This window comes from Procambarus clarkii, chromosome 88, assembly GCF_040958095.1.
Source record: "Procambarus clarkii isolate CNS0578487 chromosome 88, FALCON_Pclarkii_2.0, whole genome shotgun sequence".
NCBI lineage: Eukaryota > Metazoa > Arthropoda > Malacostraca > Decapoda > Cambaridae > Procambarus > Procambarus clarkii.
The window spans coordinates 21,395,408-21,422,108 of NC_091237.1; the positions used below are offsets into that span (position 1 = coordinate 21,395,408).

Here is a 26,701-nt window from a genome sequence, read left to right on the forward strand (position 1 = left end):
ACCGAGATGTTGTTTTGGTCGTCACTTTATATCTGGCCCCAACACTCTGCAGGTGTGCCTGCACCTCAACAGGTGTGTGTATGGACGTCTGCAGGTGTGTATAAATCTGCAGGTATGCATCAACTTCAACAAATGTATATAGGTTTCATCAGATGTACTTGAATCTCAGCAAGTGTGTATAGGCCTCAGCAGGTGTGTAGAAACACAGGTATGAAGACCGCAGACAGGTATGGGGGAGAGGAAGGTACCAGGAAACAGGTATGGGGGGAGAGAGATAGCCGGAATGGGGAAGGGGAGACAGGAATGGGTGGACAGGTTGACAGGAGTCTTGAAACAGTGTATTGGGCATTGCTGACCACTCTGGTGAGGGGTATTACCGTAGGTCGGTCGGTAGCCGCCGGGTGCCACGAGGAAACAACCCTGGCACTGCGAGAAAGTTGGCAACTGGGTGCCATGAGCAGCAGGGGTCCCAGGCTGCAGCATTCAGTGAGCCTCCGGGCATAGCTAGATGCAGGGCCAACGTCATGTAGGAGCGGTCGGTGACGGTAGTGCCACCTGGGAGGTACTTCTCGAGACAGTGCCGGAGAGTGCCAGGACAGGTGCACGAACTAATGTGTAGTGCCTGGTGACAGTGTCCAGTGTCACCTTCGGACTCCTATCTACCTCAACGCGACGAGACGAGAGCCTCGTTCTGTACCACCATAGGATCTCAGTCAATAACCTCACCGTAGCTGTAGGAATCTGAGGACACTCTTCACGTCCTCGCAAGATATACCTCGAAGGCAGCGAAGAAGGTGGTTCACGCGACCGCCTCTACGGCGACACGTTCCCCGACTTCCTGTGCCATGAATGTTTGGCGTGATATTTGTAGCTTACGTGGCGCGGTACTCTAGTAGCCGTCGCCGCTGCCTGAGTAGCCAAGGTTCGCGGGGTAGTAGCAACAGTCGCGCGTTTCTTTGTTGTAGCAGCACACGCGCCCTCTCTCCTTGTAGCGAAACACGCGTGTCTTAGTCGTACTTGCAGACATCTAGCTGCTGTTACACCAGCAGATATCTTCGAATAGTTCTAAGGTGAAACACACTGTGCCATCTCAGCCAGATACACTGGTAGTGCCCCTCGGTAGAGCATAGGTCTCAGGGCTGGTCACTAAAGCCACTGAAGTAAACATCTCGTTATTCGACTCTCACAACGATCTCCCAAATTAACATAGTGTCTCTATAAGGTGCAGCGCATTCTCTATCAACCACCTGAGGATCTTCCCGCGTCCAGAGCCGCCTTGGGGCCTCTAGGTAAAGGTGAGCTAATGTATTGTGTGTGTGTGTGTGTGTGTGTGTGTGTGTGTGTGTGTGTGTGTGTGTGTGTGTGTGTGTGTGTGTGTGTGTGTGTGTGTGTTTACGTGAGGAAGGGGCGAAAATACTAACATTATCTGACCAACTCATCCCTCAGGAAGCATTCTGCGCTGAGCTTCACAAACTTCTGAAACGTTATAATGTATACTTGTGGCCCTTGTTCGAGGCTACGATAGTTCCACCGGGGATCGAATCTTGACCCAAGGATTATAAGTCCAGAGCGATGTCCACTCAGCTATCAGGCTCCCGTAGGGTGTGTGTGTCAGGCTCAGCGTGGCCCGGGGATGCATCAGGATTTGATGAAAAACTGTTCCCAAATTACACCACGAGTGTTGCCAGGGTTTGTTTAGATATGATGCCCACTAAACTTATTCTTAAACTCAATTGCTGATGAAGTGGTTATGGTACTATGTACGTCAGAGTGTAAGCACTGGTAATACAGGTTCGAACCCTGGTGGGGTCATAGAGTTCTTCGTGATGTATGGCTTGTGGATCATTCAAGCTTTCTTTCACTCTTATAGTTATAAATTTCTATAAAATAGAATGTCTGTCCCCTGATTGGAGGTCAGCTTTGGGTTGGCCTGACCAAACTTTGCAGGTGGAAGGGTCTTGTGTACGGGACGGACATAGACTGGTCGGGGTCGGTACTATTGGTCAGATTAAGAGTGACTGAGTCCGATTAGTAACCCCTCTACCCCACAACATCAGTGAAAGATGGCTGGCCTAGTCTCTAGATTTCTTCACTATATATAAAGTCATATGCATATTCAGTGACAATAACCTGGTTGAGAATAAGACACCAAACTCATACATCTGAAAATAAACAAAGTGACGACGTTTCGGTCCATTCTGGACCATTATCAAGTCAATAGTGGTCCAGGACGGACTGAAACGACATTTCCTGCACCTACAGACCTATGGGCTGGCTATCTAAATGCATACGTACGATCAGTTATGCAAACCGCAGTTGGACGGATATATTCTGTATAAAATGATAATCTGACAACCAACCTTTATCATTGGTAATGGGACCCATTACCACCACAGTTACAGCCCCGCTCCTGTACCAGGTAAGTCCACTACGGGCTCACCATAGCCCGTGCTACTTGCAACTTGCTCCTGTGGCAAGCCCCCGAAATCTCTTCCCTTACCAAGGCCGCTTCACCTGCCCGCATGCCCCCTCCCTCCCAGCGACAGCCCGTCCTCCAAAAATGGGGAGGTAAATGTAACAGCCCCATAAGTGCAATTATGTACTATGTATCACAGTCATGAATTGTACTTATTTTCACTTAGTATTAAACCGTACTGTCAAATATATTGAGAATATTTGAGTTTACGTGAAAAGCTGAATAGAAAACCACGACCTAACCTAACCGTCTTAGTTTTTGAAGATAATCATTTTATTGCTTCTTAATTATAATTACTACTTAACCTATAGCTATATTGATATTACAGTTTTATAAAACAAATTAAACAAAACTGAAATATTTCAATAAATTGTAAAGTAACTCAGAAAATGTTCGAATTTGGTATAAAATAACTATTGTTTAATAAAACTGAAAAAAAAAATTCCTGATATTTAAAACTTGTGTATAGCGAACTGAACTTTAAAACTTCGTCCTAAAATTCTGAGTGTCTTAACAGAAAATGAGGAGAATAAATAGGGAGGTAAATGTAACAGCCCCATAAGTGCAATTATGTACTATATAAGACAGTCAGGAAATGTACTTATTACACTTAGTATTAAAACGTACTGTCAATTCAGAGGATGGGTCGCCCAGCGAACATGGTGCCCATCCCCCTTCCTCCCCCCCCCCCCCCCCCCCCGAAAGTTCTACTTCCGAGAGCTACTGGGGACTACTCCAGCCCCTATAACCAGACATCAGTCATCAACGCCAGGGGGCATTATTGATGTCACTAGACCCACTAGTGTGGTTGTTGACCTTCTCTACCTTTTCTGGCAACGTACCTTCATCCCGTTCAATGGTCCAACCATTTTTATTAATTATAGACGGTATCTTTTTTTTGCGGGGGGGGATTCACATTAAAAATTATGACCTTAGTGTATATATATATATATATATATATATATATATATATATATATATATATATATATATATATATATATTCATGGGGAACCCGAGTCTCCTGCTCCCTGTTTCTGCCTTTTTCCTCTCATCCCCATGCCACTTACCCCCCTCCTCCACCCTTCCTCTCCAGTCCCCCCTGTTTCCCCCTCTCTTCTTTCAGAAAATTTATCAGTAAGAAGCACTGAAACAATTGTTTGCGACTCAAAATATTTTATTGCGATAACTAAAAACTCTAGGGAAATCATACCAAATATTTCACACTACTGGCATACGGGACAGCCTATGTCCATCCCGTACCCCAGACCATGCCGACTGCAAAGTTTGGTGAGCCTAACTCCAATCTTGGACAGACAGACACATTACTTCTTGTTCATATAGGTATTTATAGTTACAAGATTAAAACAAAGCCTGAATAATCCCAAAGGCATAAATCACTTAAGAGCTCCCTAACCCAACCACTATTCGAACCTGTATTACCAAGACTCACCACACTGGCGTAAACAGTACCATAACCACTTCGCCTGCGATTGTCTATAAGGATTAGTTAGTCCTGGAGCCCACACGGTACAGCACCGCTCCGGTGCTAAGTAAGTCCACTACGGGCTCGCCATAGCCTGTGCTACTTTGGAACTTTTGTTCCGAGTAGCCGAATCTAAAACAATAAAACATGGAGCTCACAGAGTTCCATGACCAAGCAATCCCCGGCAACACTCGTGGTGTAATATGGACGCAGTTTTTCATCAAATCCTGGTGCACGCAGAGGATACTCAGGCTTCGCATATAATATAACCTTTGTTATACCTAATTAAAACATACTCCGACATATTAGACACCACACGCTATACTCAGGTGAACATGTAACTACGCCAAGCGAGGCGTATCTTGCCGTGTACGCATTTCTGCGTCAGCTCCCACGAATATGAGTTTGGAGATTAACACAGTTGTAATAGTCGCGTTAGTCACGCAAGCTTGCTGTGTGTGTGTGTGTGTGTGTGTGTGTGTGTGTGTGTGTGTGTGTGTGTGTGTGTGTGTGTGTGTGTGTGTGTGTTTGAAAAAATTAGTAATAAAAAAAAATAAAACATTAGTTAGTAGTAGTTAGTAACAGTTGATTGATTGACAGTTGAGAGATGGGTCGAAAGAGCAAAGCTCAACCCTCGCAAGCACAACTAGGTGAATACACTCACACAGAAATCCCCAGAATGTAGCCCGCAGCATGTTGTTGTTGTTTATAGATTCAGCTACTTGGAACAAGTTCCAAGTAGCACGGGCTATGGTGAGCCCGTAACTTACCTGGCACAGGAGCGGGGCAAGAAGCACGGGCTATGGTGAGCCTGTGAGCCCGCAGCAGCTAACTGCGAGGTACATACTTCATGCTAGGTGAATAGAGACAAGAGAAGAGGTGACGCAAACAATGCCCATTTGCTTCGTGTCCCCCCGATAATCGAACCCCTGTTCCTTGCATTGCAAATCCCGAGCGCCTCCCGCTCGACCGTAAGGACCACGTGGCTGTACGCGGCCGCTGAATACAATCCACAGTGTTGAAAAGTGTGAAAGTAGTCTGTTATTTTGTTATAATTTAGACTACTAGGAAATATTTATTGCGTCTGCAAAATTATTCAACATTAGAAAACAATTATCTAAGCTAATTCAGTTTATTTACCCACAAAAATTAAATAATTTACGTTTGTTATTCGCTGTTCTTTTGTTAGTAATATTTATATTAAATATTCCAATTTTTATTCACTATTTTATATATATATATATATATATATATATATATATATATATATATATATATATATATATATATATATATATATATATATATATATATATATATATATATAAATATATATATATATATATATATATATATATATATATATATATATATATATATATATATATATATATATATATATATATATATATATATAATATTTTGCTTCTACTTTCGTATCTATAAAAATATAGATTTTTAGTATAGAAAGCTGCGTGACATTTAGTTTCTGTTATCAAACCTCTATACTACTTTCTGAGTCAATAAGTGTGCTATCTATGTGATATTGATTTCTCTAAAAAAAAAAAAAAGTCATTCTTTAACAAATTCATTAATTTTAAACCATAGTCAAAAAGCATTTATTAAAAGTGACACGAAAATTAGACAATTTTGATATTTCCAAACAATCAATCTTAGTTAAATATACGTAACTTAGCGATTACAATATATTCCATTAATATACTCAGACGATAAACATGGGATCCATTGTTGCTACAGATTTATTTAATAATTTTGTTAACTATTATTTTTTTCTTGTCCTTTCAAATCTCTGATGATTATTTTTATATATGCGAGGATGTCATAGAGGGCGAGACCGTGCGAGGATGTCATAGAGGGCGAGACCGTGCGAGGATGTCATAGAGGGCGAGACCGTGCGAGGATGTCATAGAGGGCGAGACCGTGCGAGGATGTCATAGAGGGCGAGACCGTGCGAGGATGTCATAGAGGGCGAGACCGTGCGAGGATGTCATAGAGGGCGAGGATGTCATAGAGGGCGAGACCGTGCGAGGATGTCATAGAGGGCGAGACCGTGCGAGGATGTCATAGAGGGCGAGACCGTGCGAGGATGTCATAGAGGGCGAGACCGTGCGAGGATGTCATAGAGGGCGAGACCGTGACAATACTCACACTGTGCGAGGATGTCATAGAGGGCGAGACCGTGACAATACTCACACTGTGCGAGGATGTCATAGAGGGCGAGACCGTGACAATACTCACACTGTGCGAGGATGTCATAGAGGGCGAGACCGTGACAATACTCACACTGTGCGAGGATGTCATAGAGGGCGAGACCGTGACAATACTCACACTGTGCGAGGATGTCATAGAGGGCGAGACCGTGACAATACTCACACTGTGCGAGGATGTCATAGAGGGCGAGACCGTGACAATACTCACACTGTGCGAGGATGTCATAGAGGGCGAGACCGTGACAATACTCACACTGTGCGAGGATGTCATAGAGGGCGAGACCGTGACAATACTCACACTGTGCGAGGATGTCATAGAGGGCGAGACCGTGACAATACTCACACTGTGCGAGGATGTCATAGAGGGCGAGACCGTGACAATACTCACACTGTGCGAGGATGTCATAGAGGGCGAGACCGTGACAATACTCACACTGTGCGAGGATGTCATAGAGGGCGAGACCGTGACAATACTCACACTGTGCGAGGATGTCATAGAGGGCGAGACCGTGACAATACTCACACTGTGCGAGGATGTCATAGAGGGCGAGACCGTGACAATACTCACACTGTGCGAGGATGTCATAGAGGGCGAGACCGTGACAATACTCACACTGTGCGAGGATGTCATAGAGGGCGAGACCGTGACAATACTCACACTGTGCGAGGATGTCATAGAGGGCGAGACCGTGACAATACTCACACTGTGCGAGGATGTCATAGAGGGCGAGACCGTGACAATACTCACACTGTGCGAGGATGTCATAGAGGGCGAGACCGTGACAATACTCACACTGTGCGAGGATGTCATAGAGGGCGAGACCGTGACAATACTCACACTGTGCGAGGATGTCATAGAGGGCGAGACCGTGACAATACTCACACTGTGCGAGGATGTCATAGAGGGCGAGACCGTGACAATACTCACACTGTGCGAGGATGTCATAGAGGGCGAGACCGTGACAATACTCACACTGTGCGAGGATGTCATAGAGGGCGAGACCGTGCGAGGATGTCATAGAGGGCGAGACAATACTCACACTGGAAATATTTTCTATAAAACACTCTAAACAAAATTTATTATAATGATGTAATTTTTAATGTAATAAACTAAAATTAATAATAAAAATATCGACAATAATAATAATCATAATATTATTATATAAATATCATTTATATATAATTATTTATATGTTATATTTATAATTGACGTTATTAATTCTTCACTACAGTTCACAATAAATTACTAAATACCTTTATTGTATTATGATATGAAAGTAAATATAAAACATTTGCAAATAAAAATGATCAGGATTGCCGCTGCTTTCTTCGAAGACAAAAAACTTAGCAAATACACGCGTTTTTCTTGCTAATTTTTGTTGTGCTGTTTGCCAAGTTCTTATATTAGTTTACTAAAGAGTGCCAGCCAATGTGGCACTTCGCGGCCAGGCCGCTAGTGGCCCCAGTGTCAACCGGCGGAGGTTTTAGCGTTGAAACGACATCATTTCCGTTGGTTTTCTGATTTGTCACTCTCGTCAAGCAAGCAATTTCGTGCTTAGACCTTCTTCTGTTTGTTACTCCGTGTTGCAAGAGTGAGGGCCCTGGTGCGAGGCGCTCGCGCGCGGCTGTAACGCCGCGAGTAGGTGAGGACAATTAATTATTTTAGGAAATTTTATGGAACGGGAAAACTTTCAGGTAAGAAGGTGCTTTCTGGGGTTGGTACTCGATAACTGGAGAGAATAAATAACTAAAAACTCTCATCAAATTCTCTCTACTGCTTCGTATGTTTCTTTCTCCGAGGCTATGGGTCCGCTTTTCAACGCCCTAGATATATATATATATATAACAAATCTATATGTGTACATACAAAAGAATGGTGTAGTAGAAGATAATATTATATATATATATATATATATATATATATATATATATATATATATATATATATATATATATATATATATATATATATATATATATATATATATATATATGTGTGTGTGTGTGTGTGTGTGTGTGTGTGTGTGTGTGTGTGTGTGTGTGTGTGTGTGTGTGTGTGTGTATGTGTGTGCGTGTGTGTGTGTGTGTATGTGTGTGCGTGTGTGTGTGTGTGTGTGTGTGTGTGTGTGTGTGTGTGTGTGTGTGTGTGTGTGTGTGTGTGTGTGTGTGTGTGTAGTCTAAAAAATCTCACACACAGAAAAACCTGTTTTTAGAAGTTCCTTTTTATAGCGATACAACGAAATCCCAACTAAAAAAACACGTGTATTTGTGTCTTTGTTTTGCCTCACAAATGAACCCAGACGCCGCGTGTTCTAAGTCCCGCTGAAGCTTCTTCGAACGACAAGTGAATATTGTTCTTGTTCTCCTCTTTGATGTTCTTCCTTTGCAACTTTATTGCAACAAAAATTATGCTAAAACCCGGCGAAATGGCCGTGATTTCCGAATTTTATGAAATGCAATAATTTACACACTAAAAACCCCAGGCCAGTTCATCTGAGCGCCGGTCAAGTACTCTGGTCATCTTATGGATTCTGGAGACTAATATATCGTGAACAACCACTATGTTGATCAACAGTTAAGAAGCCAAATTCATCCTGAAATCCCTATAGGAAGCCAAACCATCTGGGTCATAAACTAAGCCAAAGCCAACTTGATGAATGAAGGAACTAAAGCCATCTTAATCAGAAACTAAGGAGCCAGAGGCATGTTGATCGCAGTTTAAGACGCTAGACCTGACCTTCCCGTGGTCTATATGCGGTAAGTTCCAACATTATAAGAAGCATCACTCATCATTTCTGAAGAATATTACGCTCAAACAACAGCCGTCAAAGTACAGTTACTAGGCATAATAACGATGGAAACTGCGTTAATCGGGTAGAAAATAGCTGTCACGCTACACATTGGAATAATGAAACACTAGCTATAATATTATGGATAATAGCCGTAAATGAACAGAAAATTGGTACAGAAAGTAGGTGAGAAATGGAGGATAATATTTGTAAAAGTATTATTGATAATTATTCAGATAACAGTAAGGTTCAAGATAGATTTAAGGAGATGATATTCGTAGAACTATTAATTATTCACAGGAAGTGTTGAATGTTCTGAGGACTTTATTAATGGTTTAACAACCTGTTGGTCTGTTGTGTATTATTGGTTTCGAGGAGGGAGAGGTTTAAGGTATTTGATTCTGTCTCTATTTCTCTCTTCCTCTCTCTCTCTCTCTCTCTCTCTCTCTCTCTCTCTCTCTCTCTCTCTCTCTCTCTCTCTCTCTCTCTCTCTCTCTCTCTCTCTCTCTCTCTCTCTCTCCCTCCCATCTCTCCTTCTCCCTCTCCCTTAATGAGGACATATATGCGCCTTGCCACTCAAAACTGAACAAGATTTAGAGAGCCAGTTTTTTTTTTATTGAAGATTTATTGATCCTGAGGAAGCCTTTATTACGCCCTTCACAGGGACCTCACTCGCATTACGCTTATATGGGCAACACTGCTTGCAAACTTTACATATTTGTGTCTCTTGGTTGGTGCACGCAGGGAACGGCCACCGGCGCTCCAGGACACGTTACGGTGGCGTCCTAGGACATACGCTCTGCCCACACTAACAAACAAAATATTGTCAATAGCCTTAGCAACTGCAGCTTCCGTTAGTAGATGTCCTGGTGTCCTACTCTACAGATACCCTTGTGTCCCAAACCTGGAGAACCCCGTCAGGAGTTAAGGATTCATTTCAATATGTTGGCACAGCTAACACACAGCCAGCCAAATGGCTGGCTGGCTGGCTGGCTGGCTGGCTGGCTGGCTGGCTAGCCGGCTGGCTGGCTGGCTGGCTGGCTGGCCAGCTGGAGGGCATTCGACAGACACATTTGCCAGACTAGTTTAGATGGTATCTATACATATGACGATATTTACATAGTAAGTATCTGATAACGAGAGCATTATACACCAGATCTTATATATGGTTCCGGGTTCCTTGAGGTTTGGCGATATCGTCCTCCGGAGAATTTATCAAACTTCGGTTTAATTTATTAAAACTTCAAAAGTCGCTTCCCAATTACGGGTTGAGGTACAGATATTTGCATGTGGATGGTAGTGTCCCTTCAGCTCCTTATCTGATTAATTTGGGATCATATTAATTATAAAATGCTCTCACTCTCTCTCTCTCTCTCTCTCTCTCTCTCTCTCTCTCTCTCTCTCTCTCTCTCTCTCTCTCTCTCTCTCTCTCTCTCTCTCTCTCTCTCTCTCTCTCACACACACACACACACACACACACACACACACACACACACACACACACACACACACACACACACAGAGTTTTCGTTCACTTGATGCATCTTGATGCGTAGCGCTATCTACCATCGCTCGCAAAGGGTCGTAGGTGCTATCTGCGAATGGTGTAATCAATCGTTAGTCCACATAAGTGGTAACTACACACCTTCACCATTTCATGTTCCACAGGAGCGCCACCCCTCACTTGCTCATCCTCGGACGGTGGGTGAATACTGGTTGTTCCTTCATTGTATAACCTCATCTTCCTCTGTCTATTGAAGCGGTAAATCATCCCCCCCCCCCCCTCCATCCACCTTTTTTTCCTGTCCACGATGTCTATCGAGGGGCTCAGGGACAGGATTCACTTGCTGTAAGACACCGGTGGTCTCATCTCAAGGTAGAAAAAATGGTCTTCCAGCAGGGTCCGCGCGCAGGACTCGTAATTCTGTGGCGCGGGTTCGATTCCCGCACGAGGCAGAAACAAATGGGCAAAGTTTCTTTCACCCGGAATGCCCCTGTTACCTAGCAGTAAATAGGTACCTGGGAGTTAGTCAGCTGTCACGGGCTGCTTCCTGGGGGTGGAGGCCTGGTCGAGGACCGGGCCGCGGGGACACTAAAGCCCCGAAATCATCTCAAGATAGATCTCAAGATAGGGTGCAAGTTTGACCTCGTATTAGTCTGATTGATCAAAATTAAGCCACTCAAGAGATGGCACGGGCATGAATAACCTATATTAGTCACTATTCTGGAGAAGATATCTTGATCTCCCTCCAAGACCTCACGTAGATCCTACAACCATCTACATACACAATCCCTCCCTCCCTTCTCTCTCCCTCCCTCCACAACCAGGGAACTCCTTCTCTCACCAAGAAGTTCAGGTCATGATTTTTTGTATTTACCTTAACGAGGGTGTGTCGAGTTTTCTAAGCATAGTGACCAGGACGGGCAGGAGTGAGGAGACGAGGAAGGAGACAGCCAAGGAGGAAGAGGGTGATAGGGATGAGAAATAAGAAAGATAGGGGAGAGGGCGATGGGAAAATAGAGAAACATGAAAGAGAGAAAGGATAGACAAGAGCAAGGGGTATAGGAGATAAAGACGATGGTTGGGTGATAGAAACAAGGATGTGTGTGTGTGTGTGAGAGAGAGAGAAAGAGAGAGAGAGAGAGAGAGAAAGGGTTGAGGGGAGGGGCATGTCTACCCTGCCTGATAATTTATGCACACTACAGGTCGGACAGCGGCAGGACAAATATGCATACAATGCTTGCAGACGTTTCAGGTTCAACGGAGCGGCCCTGAGCACCACATGCAGTGAGGGACATATTGAAATTAACTCGCGAAAAATTCCGCCACCCGCGTACCGCTCTCCAAAGAGTAGAATAACCTTACTTAGTGGTCCTCTGACGGTCCGTGGCTGGTGAGTGGTAATGGGGAGATTGGGGGGGAGAAGAAGGAAGTATGGGGAAAGGAGGGAGAGGGGGAGGAAGTAAATATGGGAACAAGGAAGGGTTTTTAGGGTGAGGGACATAGAGTGCATCACACTTATCTCCCTCCTCCCCCACCACCCCACCACCACCACAGCAAACCACTACGCCCAATCATAACCCTAAATGCATCAATAAAATGTTGTTTCAAACATATTTTATAATAAACCGAAGTATAACACCCTAATACCAAGTATAACAACACCAAATATAACAGTTTAACACCAGGTATAACAATTGGAGCTCTTGAGATCTACACCAAACTATTAAAGCAAGGATTTAAAATTAATATAATATCACAAAATAGATTGTTAAGCGCGATTAATTCTCATAATATGGTAGATAGGTTCTCACTGTATGAGAGAAGTTCTCACGTTATGGTAGATAAGTTCTCACGGTATGGTAGATGCCAATTTAAGCCAGCATCAGTGACAGTCACAACAACAAGAAAATCTAAAATGATCATCTGAGTGACCGAGTGACACTCCTCGTCTCATCACTATGATGAGAAACTAGTCCACAATATCTATAAATTACTAGTAAACACGACCAATAATAACTAACATCAAATTTCTCATCTAAGAATATGTTAGAATATATTCCCTTCAAGGGCAGAAGTGTGAGCATAAACCAACATACTGGGCAAAGACATGGCTAATTAATTTCAATGCAGATACGTGCAAATTAAAGCTCTTCGTTGAAACGTGAATACACACTGCTTGGAAAACGCCTGTTGAAGACAAAAGGTGGACCTTGAGGTATAGAACCTTGAAGTGGTCATCAGTAGCAACCTCGAGTACACAAGGCCGTGTTTGGCTTCGAGGAAGGAAGCCAACACAAAGCTAATCTTCAAAGCTATAACTTGCGAGTGTGTGAATCGCCAGAAATAACAGTGAGGTTGACAGCGGGTAACGCCACGCAGTTCTGTTCCCTAATTACCAACATGGCCACATGTTCAGATGTGTAGAGATTTAATTAATAGTCATTAGGTCATATACCCAGTGAATTAAGCACACACATACAATATATATATATATATATATATATATATATATATATATATATATATATATATATATATATATATATATATATATATATATATTATTATATTATTATTAAATATGACCGAAAAAGTAAGATTAATAATTCTAACACTAATTTTCTCGATCTTTCTTATGTTTCTTTTCACTGTTTATGGTAATTGAAAAGAAACATAAGAAAGATCGAGAAAATTCGTGTTAGAATTATTAATCTTACTTTTTCGGTCATATTTAATATATATATATATATATATATATATATATATATATATATATATATATATATATATATATATATATATCGTTAAACACAAAATGAAGATGGAGTAAGTTCAGAGATGTGCCATTAGACTAGTCCCGGAGCTGAGAGGTATGGGCTACGAGGAAACACTTTGGGTATTAAACCTCACGTCACTGAAATATAGGAGAAACAGGGAGACATGATTACCACATACAAAATACTCAAGAGAATAGACAATGCAGATAAGGACAACCTATTTAGCAGTTGGAGGGGGCGTGGAGTTGTACACAAAGGGGACAGAGATGTTAGGAAGTTTTCTTTTAGCGTGAGAGTAGTGGAAAAATGGAATGCACTTAAGGAGCAGGTTGTGGAAGTAAACTGTATTCATAATTTTAAAACTAGGTATAATAGGGAAATAGGACCGGAGTCATTGCTGTAAACAACCGATGTCTCGAAAGGCGGGATCCAAGAGTCAATGCTCGATCCTGCAGACACAAATAGGGAAGTACACACACAGATGGAAGCTGGAAACGGAAATGAGCCGAAGGAATGTAAGGAAATACTCCTACCCAGTACTGGTGGCCAAAAAAGTGGAATGCACTGAAGAAGAAGTTGTGGAAGCCACCTCCATCCACAACTTTAAGGCCAGACGCGACAAAGAATTGGACCGTCAGAATAGTTAAATAATAACGCAACAGGTGGACAAAGCCAGTAGCCGGGGGCATAGAGCTAGACCTCACTTCTCTGTAGTCACTGTTAGGTGGGCACCCATCCACCGGATGGTATATACCCACATCATGAAGTAGGCTGGTATACCACATGAAGCAGGCCAGTATACCATATGAAGCAGGCCAGTATACCACATGAAGCAGGCCAGTATACCATATGAAGCAGGCCAGTATACCACATGAAGCAGGCCAGTATACCATATGAAGCAGGCCAGTATACCACATGAAGCAGGCCGGTATACCACATGAAGCAGGCCGGTATACCACATGAAGCAGGCCAGTATACCACATGAAGCAGGCCAGTATACCACATGAAGCAGGCCAGTATACCACATGAAGCAGGCCGGTATACCACATGGAACAGGCTAGGACAAACACACCTCCGTCTCGTCTGTAACAGATGTGACAACTCACCTTTTGTGCCCAAGCGACTTCTCCTTCACTTAATCTTCCTTTTTTTCCCACCTGTTACTTTTTTCCCCGCTTTTTTCCAAAGGTTAGTAAGGGAAAATATCAAAACCCTGCCTTCCTTGCAGTGGTCACGATGCCTTAAAGGTAAGGAGATAATGTTCTGCCTAAAGTGGGAGGAGTTTGTTTACAAAAATTCGCGAAGATCATTTATTTTTGCTCTAAAATAAACATTTGTTCATCAAATCTTGGAATCCATTTCTCTTCGTCGAGAGTTTAGAAATGATTTGTTTCTGTGAACTGGGGAATTATTTATCTCCTGTGAGAACTGTAAAATTATTTATCTTCTCTGAGAACTTGGAAAATTATTTATCTCCTTTGAGAACTGGGGAATTATTTATCTTCTCTGAGAACTGGGAAAATTATTTATCTTCTCTGAGAACTTGGAAAATTATTTATCTCCTTTGAGAACTGGGGAATTATTTATCTTCTCTGAGAACTGGGAAAATTATTTATCTCCTTTGAGAACTGGGAAAATTATTTATATCCTCTGAGAACTGGGAAAATTATTTATCTCCTTTGAGAACTGGGAAAATTATTTATATCCTCTGAGAACTGGGAAAATTATTTATCTCCTTTGAGAACTGGGGAATGATTTATCTCCTCTGAGAACTGGGGAATGATTTGTCCTCGGGTATATTCCCCATTAGTTTTAACTATAGTTACGCACAGAAATGATGTATTTGGGTAATTAGATTGTTGATACTGTCTATGCCCGACAACACGGCCCACTCTACCCCACTCTGCCCACTCCAGGGGGCGTGAGTAGTGGTTGGAGGGGGAGGGGTCGTGTGTCACACGACCCCCTGGGTAGTCACCGCACGGGGTCTTATTAACGACTACTAGAATATAACCAAAACAAAAGATGGAAGTGATAACGACAAGAAGTGGAGTGAAAACGCAATAAATCCAACACAAAAGGAAGAAGAGAGAAGTTATCGCATCAGAAATGGTCAGTGGTAAACACCTAACATATCTACCCCCCTCCCCCGCCCCCCAGAGGCACAACATGGCAACATATCCGCAACATACCCACCAGGAACTTGGACCATGGATCCTCCCGAGCGCCTTATTCAACCTACGAGAGACCCGTTCTTGTGTATGCAGCCTCGGTATGGATCCCCCTGCATAAAGAAATCCAAATAATGCAACAAGGTTCGTTCCTGAGCTGCGGGAACTGGACCTCAGAAAGTTGGTAGAGAGAGGGAATAGTGCGGACATGATCCTGGCGTTAAAGATTTGTTTGGGAATTGGCAAAGAAGGAAATTTGATATACAAATGGAAGTATGATGAGAAAAACAAGTACATGTAAGTGAATATGTGCGCGCACGCACACACACACACACACACACACACACACACACACACACACACACACACACACACACACACACACACACACACACACACACTGTAATTCACTACTTGTACAAGAAGTAACATCTATAAATGCCCCCCCTCCTACCCCACCAAACACCCTCCACAACCCCTCCCCACACCACACACCCCCACAACCCCTCCCCACACCACACACCCCCACAACCCCTCCACACACCCCCACAACCCCTCCCCACACCACACACCCAACAAGCTGTCCCCCCCCTCTTCTATAACCCAAAATATCCACTCTCCTCCCCCTCTCTCCTACCCCACTTCCCACACCCCCTCGTGACTAAGGACCTGCGTGTTTAATACCACTAAAGACCTCCATACATCAGCCAGCAGTCATATAAGCGCTTGACAGTCGTCTTCGAGGATGTAAATAATATGAGAGTGTAGGGAGAACAGAGCAATGATGATGTACAGGTGATAGGGGAGGGGGGAAAGGGGGGTTTATGTGGGCGTGAGCACAAGTGGATTTATGTTGCCATGTTGACGCTGTAGGGGGAGGAATGCTATGTTGATATGTTGGCGGGAGTGGTGCGTGCGTTTGGGGTGATCCGATGCGTAGGTATGTGCTATGTTGGCGCTTTGAAATGCGAACGGAGGTCAAGTGTGGGGCTCTTAGGCTAGCATGCGGACATAGACCTATGTGGCTATGTTGGCGGATGAACGAGGCAGAGAGCCCTATAACATAGCTATGATGGGGCCAGGGCAACATGATTTGACGTGTGTCTCAGTGTTTTGGCTGCCAAATCTCCCTCTGCCAACGTTTATCTTGACAATCGCGACTATCATTGCTATCTTCTCTACGAAGTCCATCTTCCCACAAAGGTGCTCGAGGAAGCACCTCAAGGGCAAGGGCAGAACAATGGGCAGAGTTTCTTTCACCCTATGCCCCTGTTACCTAGCAGTAAAATAGGTACTTGGGTGTTAGTCAGCTGTCACGGGCTGCTTCCTGGGGGTGGAGGTCTGGTCGATGACCGGGCCCCGGGGACACTAAAAAGCCACGAAATCATCTCAAGATAACCTCAAGAAGGTAATCAAGATAACCACCCTATGATGCAGGCGAAGAGTCACAATAACGTGGCTGAAGTATGCTGACCAGACCCCTCCCCTATGGTGTCTATCTCTCATGTCTATCGTGCCTTGCTCGTCTACAGTGTCACTTGCTCGTCTACAGTGTCAATCATGTCGATGAATGTGGTGGAAGCTTGCGAGGGAACACAGTAAGCTTCCCTCTCCAGAGTCGCTGCTGGCCGCATCGGCTAAGCAAATACGGGTCGACTGTTTAACTGCCAGGCTGAGCGAAGAGTAGCGACCGGTTCCACACAGCCATTCACCGACTCGTCTGACTGTTTGGAGATGTATTTGGCATGAAAGAGGTGGTGTGAGTGATTATCTGGACTCTCGGAATTTGGCAGGTGGACCTATTGGCCGAGGAGGGTAACGATGTGTTTTTGGTGGAATGGGAGACGGAAAGGAGGATTTTTTGAGTGGGTGGTGGGAGAGGAAAGGTGGGGGGTAGGAGAGGGGGGGGGGGTAAGGACAGGTGGGGTAGAAGCGGGATTAATGAGATGGGTGGGTGGGGGGTGAGTGTGTGTGGTGGGGGGGGGGGTGTTTGTGGGAGGGGGTTATTTGGGTGTGGGGGTGGGGTAAGGGGGAGGTAGGGGGGTATGTGTGAGGGGTAAGGAAGGGTGTGCATGGGGGAAAGGGAGGGGGTTGAACGGTCCTAGTTCACGACCATATAACCTCACAGAACGCAACGACAGGTTTACCCCAGTTACAGCCCAGCTCCTGTGCCAGGTAAGTCCTCTACGGGATCACCATAGCCCGTGCTACTTGGAACTTTTGTTCCAGCCGTTGAATCTTAAACAATAAGATATGATCAACAGGTTCCGTCTTCAGAACGACACCTTCACATATACATCAACAACATTATGTAGGTGATCTGGACACCCGCTCATCTCTTGCCGGTCCTAAGCTTGCTTGTCTGGCGACCACATGACCAAACAGGCTGTTGCTTCTTTCACCGTGCATTGCCAGTTAAGACATAACATAAATGACCCTTGAAATGATGCTGAGTATTAAATAGCATTTTGTGACTGCCAACTAGACAGCAAAAAAGCTTGTTAAATTACAGTACAGAGCCAGGACAAGGAATCTTCTAGAATGTGCGCAGCCGTTTACGAAACCCGTGCATCTTTCCTCATTTATGGCTGCTTTGTTTACATATACGAAACAGTTCGTGAGCTTCGTAACTTCACAACCCAAGGTTATGTTTGTTATAGACAACGTCGCACAGTTACGAAGAACTGTGATAATAAATATCACAGTTTATTAAAACGTAATAAATATTACGTTTTAATAAACGTAAACGAAATCTTCATGACTGAGGAAAGATGTACAGATTTCGTAAACGTTTGCCAGAAAAGCCAGAGACTGAGATAGAGACGGGCGAGTGAGAGGGGGGCGACAGAGACAGACTGGGGAGGTAGGGTGAGAGGGGGGGGGGGTGACAGAGAGAGACGGGGGGAGGGGGTGAGAAGGGGGGTGACAGAGAGACTGGGGAGGGGGGGGGGTGACAGAGACACGGGGGGAGGGGGTGAAAGGGGGGGGATAATGAAGACCTTCTAATATTCGAAAATGCTTCAAGCTGAAAAAGGTATCACTAATATAAGAGGAAAAACACGAATATAAGAGTGAAGATATAATTAGTGAGACAATAATATAAGGGGAGCATTAATATAAGGGGGGAGACGCTAACATAACAGAAGGTTGAGTTTGAAGTGTCCTTAATAGATACACAAACATTCACTCCAGGAACATCCATCAAATCACAGGCTACAATGAGAGGGAGACACAGATAATCACACGTATAAGGGACAAAGAAAGCGATATAATGACAGCCAAAAGGGTGAAAACGAGAGGGGAAGGAAAGGGTTAATAAGTGAAAATGAGCGAAAGAGACGTAGGATGAGTGAGAACGCGTGGAGAGAGAGAGAGAGAGAGGGGGGGGGGGGGGGGGGGAGGGGGAGAGTAAGGACTAACAGCAATAATCACTAGTCATTACAATCAACATAATTATGCTAATGAGCATGAACCAGGCACGGCCTCGTTCTGGTCACCTCCTGCGCTAACTAAACTCTTAAACATAGACTACATAACAAAACTACAAAATCCCCACCTCGAGAATGACTACAAACCCGTACACTAACGAACTACAAAAGAGTAACGAAAAAAATATTCACAAAAATTGGCAAAAAAATAACTCTACAGAATCTCAAATTAAAAAAAGAAAAGACTTTACAATGCATAAAACTCACCACAAAGTCCAAACTTTACATACAACTCACCACAAAGTCCAAACATTGCATAAAACTTACCACAAATTCCAAACTTTACATACAACTCACCACAAAGTCCAAACATTGCATAAAACTTACCACAAAGTCCAAACTTTACATACAACTCACCACAAAGTCCAAACATTGCATAAAACTTACCACAAAGTCCAAACTTTACATACAACTCACCACAAAGTCCAAACATTGCATAAAACTTACCACAAAGTCCAAACTTTACATACAACTCACCACAAAGTCCAAACATTGCATAAAACTTACCACAAAGTCCAAACTTTACATACAACTCACCACAAAGTCCAAACATTGCATAAAACTTACCACAAAGTCCAAACTTTACATACAACTCACCACAAAGTCCAAACATTGCATAAAACTTACCACAAAGTCCAAACATTGCATAAAACACACCACAAAGTCCAAACATTGCATACAACTCACCACAAAGTCCAAACATTGCATACAACTCACCACAAAGTCCAAACTTTGCATAAAACTCACCACAAAGTCCAAACTTTGCATACAACTCACCACAAAGTCCAAAGATTGCATAAAACTCACCACAAAGTCCAAACATTACATAAAACTTACCACAAAGTCCAAACATTGCATAAAACCAACCACAAAATTCAAACGTTGCAAAAAAACTAACCACAAAGTCCCAACATTGCAAAAACAAGAAAAAAAGACCAAATCTGCACACCTTGCACTGCAATAACTGTGAATGCCTTGCATCAAAACAATAGAAAAGGGCAGAAAATGTCCAATTAACTTGAAAAAGTGACCTTCAAATTCTAATGATTCGCCCAGGCGCAGGTTTTTATATGAACAAGATTTTGTCGGGGTGTCCGCGTCTGTTATGGCGGGTTTTCTCCAAAGGTCGATTATTCCCGATGATATGCTTTCTATGTTCCAGTGGCGATGAGGGAGAGGCTGTGAGACAAAGGGGTGAGAGGAAGAGTGGCAGAATTCTGGGGGGAAGAGAGAGGGAGGGGGAGAGAAAGAGGGAGAGAAAAAGAGGGAGAGTGAGAGAGGGAGAGGACATTAGCCAAGGGGTCACACGTGAATGGATCTCTAGGTTTCCGCACGAGCTTATCTTTCGACCCGTTCAATCTGGATGATGCTGTGTTGGGCTCGTCACATTGCTGTGTTGGACTCATCACACTGCTGTGTTGGACTCATCACACTGCTGTGTTGGACTCATCACACTGCTGTGTTGGACTCATCACACTGTTGTATGCTTGAATGAAGTGTGCTTCATCTTCCATGCCAGTTTTGATGTCGATTAAAGCCTCAGAGCTCTATCTCCTCCAGTTTTCACTCTTCCTGCTGGGGAGGAGAGTCGAAATTTCATCTCTATCCCAAGTGTTAGATGAATATTTATTTGCGTGCGACAGTGGTCTTGTTGCTCTCTTTCTGAAGAAAGAACTTTGTCAGTGTCAGAGTAGTTAACAAATGGAAGGCATTAGGCAGTGATGTGGTGGAGGCTGACTCCATACACAGTTTCAGATGTGGATATGATAGAGTCCAGTAGGCTCAGGAATCTGTACATCAGATGATTGAGAGTTGAGAGGCGGGACCAAAGAGCCAGAGCTCAACCCCCCACAAGTACAACTAGGTGAGTACACACACACACACACACTACACCCGTCCTCGATAGCAAGACCAAGTCAAATATTCCTTCCCCAAGTGATATCAAGGGGCGGGTTGGAGATGATATCTCACTATATATGGGCCCGAGGATCTCTTGTGCTCTACACACTTAAATAAAAAGCACTTACACTTGCCGCCCAGAATTAGATGTGTATACTCAGGGTGTGGGTGTCTGGAGGGTGGTGACGTCAGGTGTGGATGTCAGGTATGGGTGGCTCGTGTGGATGTCAGGTGTGGATGGGCATGATGTCTGATGTGGGGCTTGGAAAACGGACGTGGTTATGAGTCAAGAACCGCATCTGGCCGAGGACCACATCTAACTCAAGGGCCACTTTCATCATGTCTTGTCAGAGCCCTAAAGAAAACCTTTTTCCTACTTGAGGATCAAAGCTGTGTTGTAAAGTTGGTCAAAGCCTGAGATGTGGTGAAGGGTCAGTGTTGGTCAGGGCCTGAGATGTGGTGAAGGGTCAGTGTTGGTCAGGGCCTGAGATGTGGTGAAGGGTCAGTGTTGGTCAGGGCCTGAGATGTGGTGAAGGGTCAGTGTTGGTCAGGGCCTGAGATGTGGTGAAGGGTCAATGTTGGTCAGGGTCTGAGATGTGGTGAAGGGTTAGTGTTGGTCAGGGCCTGAGATGTGGTGAAGGGTCAGTGTTGGTCAGGGCCTGAGATGTGGTGAAGGGTCAGTGTTGGTCAGGGTCTGAGATGTGGTGAAGGGTTAGTGTTGGTCAGGGCCTGAGATGTGGTGAAGGGTTAGTGTTGGTCAGGGTCTGAGATGTGGTGAAGGGTCAGTGTTGGTCAGGGCCTGAGATGTGGTGAAGGGTCAGTGTTGGTCAGGGCCTGAGATGTGGTGAAGGGTCAGTGTTGGTCAGGGCCTGAGATGTGGTGAAGAGTCAATGGAACACTGATAAACACTCCTTAACTTTCACATTTGATATAAATCTGCTGTATAATTTGATTCTAAAAAACTTCGATTATTATTTATTTTTGAATTGGTATCAGATGTTTTACATATATTAAAATCATTATAAAAATTAATAATTTAATGTTATTTTTCATTTACATTAGAATGGGATTAACGTTTTACAGAATAAATAACATATTTAACATTGTTCCTAATTTGAAATGGGAATTGAAATTATATTTACAATTACAACTCAGAATTCGTATATTTTTGTAATGAAAGAAAATATTTTTTAGAATGAATTATACTTTTGAAATTATAACTAGATTTACTTATTAACTGGCATTAGATATTAGATTCATAATTAGAAAATAGGTTAGATAAACTGTTAATTTTATTTACTGTTAAGACTGCACGTATTCAAAATGAAAATACAAAAATCCCTCATAGTAAAATTTTCTCAATATTCTAATGAATATGTATTTTCGTTTATTCAACAAAACGTTGCATTGTCTTTGCTGAAGTGACACCACCCACTCCACACCTCACCCACCCCACACCCCCACCAAACCCACACCCCACCCACACCCCCACCACACCCACACCCCACCCACACCCCCACCACACCCACACCCCACCCACACCCCCACCACACCCACACCCCACCCACACCCCCACAATCTCATCCCAATCGTGCCCTAGATAGATTTGCAACCCAGAGGCCCTGGAGGAGGTCGACACACTCTCTCTCCACTCCAAGTCCCTCGACACACCCACCACATACTTGGGGAGGCATTGCTGCCTCCACCACCCTCTTTATATTGACTCTCCGCCAGGGATATATAGACAGAATTTTTGTTTATAAAAGTACAGTCCAGTCGTGTTGAGGAGAAGTGTCAATAGCAGAGGAAAGTGACACGACTCTCTCTCTCTCTCTCTCTCTCTCTCTCTCTCTCTCTCTCTCTCTCTCTCTCTCTCTCTCTCTCTCTCTCTCTCTCTCTCTCTCTCTCTCTCTCTCTCTCAAGATGAACTAGCTTCTATATAATAGCTACAAGACCTGATATATCATCACTGTAGGACACACGGATTAACGCAACACAAACATTACTGCTACCGGAGTTGTCGAGGGTGTGGTGTGGGTGAGGGGTGGTGTAAGGTGGGTTAGGGTGTGGGGTGGGGTGGTGTAGAGTGGGTGAGGTGTGGTGTGGGTGGTGTAGGGTGTGGTGTGGGTGGTGTGGGGTGGGCGGGGTGTGGTGTGGGGTGGTGTAGAGTGGGTGAGGTGTGGTGTGGGTGGTATAGGGTGGGTTAGGGTGTGGTGTGAGTGGTGTTATATCAACAAAGACCACCATAGTGTGTCATTGACTGACTGTGTACAATGAGCATCATTTAGACAAGCTTGAGAGAGTGTAGAGAAGGAAGACCTTGATTAAAACCCAAATTAAGACCATGATTTAGACCTTTAATATGACCTGCAATAAGACCTTGATTAAGACCCACATTGAGATAATCATTCAAAAATTAAGTCTTTGAAAAACACTCAAAAATCTAACAAATTTCTATGAAGAAATACAGACTGCTCGGAGACATGATCCAAATATGTAAGATACTAAAAAACAATTATACACTCAAACGGAATTATTTAAAATGATTTTCCATTATCGGGGACAGAAAGCCAGTAAAACTTAATGAGATATTCCTATATACTTCCGTCTGACCTTTCCCAGGATGCAACCCACAACAGTCACCTAGCTCCCAGGTACATATATATTGCTGGGTGAACAGCGACATCAGGTGTAAGGAAACGTTCGCAAACTTCGCGCCCTGTCTGAGAGTCGAACTCGGGTCCATTCGGTCGTGAGCCGACAGTGAAGGCCACTAGAATTAGACTATTAGGAAAGAATACTGGAATATATTTTCCCATCATGTAGACCACTGGGATATATTATCCCATGAAGAATAATGGGATTTATTGTCCCATTATGTGAGTAAAGTGAAGGTGTGGAGTGAGAGAGAAAGTGAGGGAGGTGAGAGTGAGATGAAGGGAAGGTAGGGAGAGTGAATGAGCATAAGAGTGAGAATAGGGACTAGTGAGAAGAAAGTGATGAGAATGAAGTAAGGAGTTGAATGGTGCTGCAAAAGAGAGAGAGAGAGAGAGAGAGAGAGAGAGAGAGAGAGAGAGAGAGAGAGAGAGAGAGAGAGAGAGAGAGAGAGAGAGAGAGAGAGAGAGAGAGAACCGAGGCTCAAAACTCAAATCCTACATATCCTTGCCTCTGTGAGAGGAGAAATGCATATATATATATCCCTCTCCCTTACCCCAGGACTTGGGGAATCGAGCCGGCTCAGGTTATACCCCTAAATCTACTCTCTGAGGATCATTATGAAGTATAATGAGCATAATTTACCTGTAACCCTAGACCCCCTGTCCCCCTCCCAGCCCCCCCGGGGACGCCGGTCACCTGTCCGACGGCTGACTCCACCTCTATTGGTTCCTTCAGGTAAAGTCAACATTGTCTACGCTCTCCAAGCGGTTATGAAATGTCTTGGCAAGGCGTGCGTGCGTAAGTGTGTGTGCGTAAGTGTGCGTGTAGGGGTGTGTGTGTGTGTGTGTGTGTGTGTGTGTGTGTGTGTGTGTGTGTGTGTGTGTGTGTGTGTATTCACCAAGTTGTGTTTGCGGGGGTTGAGCTCCGCTCTTTCGGCCCGCCTCTCAACTGTCAATCAACTGTTTCTAATTACTACTACTACTATTTTTTTCGCATCACACACACACACACACCAGGAAGGAACCCGTGACAGCTGACTAACTCCCAGGTACCTATTTACTGCTAGGAAATAGGGGTTATAGGGTGAAAGAAACTCTGCCCATCGTTTTTCGCCGGTGCCCGGGATCGAACCCGAACCACAGGATCACGTGCCCAGCGTGCTGTCTGCTCGGCCACCGGCTCCCAATACTGTGTGTACTCACCTAGTTGTGTGTATGTGTGTGTGTGTGTGTGTGTGTGTGTGTGTGTGTGTGTGTGTGTGTGTGTGTGTGTGTGTGTGTGTGTGTGTGTGTATGTATTTGTGCGTGTGTACACACATATGCATCCCCAGGAAGCAGCCCGTAGTAGCTGTATAACTCCCAGGTGGCAGTTTACTGCTAGGTGAACAGGGCCATCAGGGTGAAAGAAAATCTCCCCATTTGTTTCTGCCTCGTCCGGGAATCGAACCCAGGCCCTTTGGACTACGACTCCCTAGCGCTGTCCACCGTTCGGCCGCGGGGACTTGTGTGCTAGTGAACACGCGCGTGTGTGTGCGCGCAGCTTCTTGAGCTGGGATCCACCAACGGAACAGACCCTCTCTCTCTCTCTCTCTCTCTCTCTCTCTCTCTCTCTCTCTCTCTCTCTCTCTCTCTCTCTCTCTCTCTCTCTCTCTCTCTCTCTCTCTCTCTCTCTCTTGAAGAGGAGTAGAACCCACCGACACACAACAATGACCCAGATTTTAAGAAGTTGAACAAATCCACAAGGGCCGTGACGAGGATTCGAACCTACGTCCGAGAGCATCCCAGACAGACGCTGCCTTAATCGACTGAGTGTGTAATTTAAGAAGTTGATTTACATTAAAACATCAAATACTTGTTTATACCTTTTCATATTTATTAATGCATGAACTTTACAGTAAAGCGCTCAGTAACTCTTCGCACAGCGCTCAATAACCCTTCACCTCAAGCTCTTGGTCTCCCGCCTTAAACACGTAACCGTTGTCAAGGAGATTACGGGCTATTCATGCCCGTGCCACCTCTTGAGTGGCTTAGTCTTCCATCAATCAATCAATCAGTCAAGCAGAGATCAGACAGAAGGAAGCAGACAGCAGAAGATACCTGTGACAGCAAGCTTCTTGTAACTGCTCCCGACACAGGCGGTAAATGCGGTCAAAGGTGGTTATTGATCCCGTTCCAATTGTTACAGCTGAAACTTACAAGGAATATTTACTGTTCGAATTCTTCAAAGTGAGCCTTGCATGGGAGACTTTAACAAGAGCCGACGACAACACTGAAATGAAGATCATTCAGCGTCAAATCGACGTAAACGCAGCGTCGAATCCATTGTGATTCAAAATACAACGCCAAAAATTAATCGACGTTTTTTCAGCGTCAGATCGACGTGTAATCGCTCGTAATTGAAAATAGAACGAACGCCAAGATAGAATTGACGTTTATTCAACATCAATGCGAGAATCGAGGTCGAATCCATGAGGATTCAAAATCATCCCGTTCGAGCTGTTCCAGCTGAACCTTGCATGAGATACCGTTCGATTTTTTCGAACTAAATATTGTATAGGATATATTGTGCCCGTTCGAACATTGCCACGAGAGCTTCAAACTGCGTATGGCTTAGTCAGTTCACTGTTGTATCTGTCTGTTTAGTTACTAACACGAGAGAGGTAGAGAGAGAGAGAGACCCACTGCTCTTCCTACTCTTCCATGTATTAACGAAGTGGTGTTGGTGTGTGTGTGTGTGTGTGTGTGTGTGTGTGTGTGTGTGTGTGTGTGTGTGTGTGTGTGTGTGTGTGTGTGTGTGTGTGTGTGTGTGCGTGTGTGCGTGCGTCGCCAACCTACCCGCTGCTCAAGAATCAAGATGACTGGCAATAAAAATGTTTCTTATTAAACTTGTAAATGAGAGATAGTGTTTATTAAGAGACAAGAGCGCGCACACACACACACAGGTGTGGTGGTGCACACATGTACGTATGTATGCACTTACGTGTATACACAAGCGAGGACATGGATATATGTACGTACCCCACATGTACGCACACACGCACACACAAATAGCGATGCCTATCACGCATAAGCAAGCGAAAGATGTATGCAATATGCCAATTGAATAGCAAAATTGAGCAAACACCGTCCCCACCTATCTGCCTGTCTCCCCAGCTATTTGTTTATCTCTCTGTCTGTCTAATTGTCTCTCTGTCTCATTTTTTGGGGGGCCCTGATTGGGCACT

At 44.1% G+C, this 26,701-nt stretch overlaps 1 protein-coding gene across 4 annotated transcripts in view; it reads left to right on the top strand.

Moving 5' to 3' along the window:
• Window positions 1-500: 500 nt before the first annotated feature.
• LOC123745762 (homeotic protein spalt-major) overlaps window positions 501-26,701 on the top strand; it is a 254,949-nt gene continuing 228,748 nt past the window's right edge. For 3 of the 4 annotated variants that reach the window (XM_045726636.2, XM_069317693.1, XM_069317694.1), the window contains exon 1: window positions 501-1,289. The gene's annotated coding sequence lies outside the window, so the exon portion shown is untranslated. Of the gene's footprint in view, window positions 1,296-26,701 lie in introns of all 4 variants that reach the window. The other variant, XM_045726637.2, reaches the window with a different exon arrangement.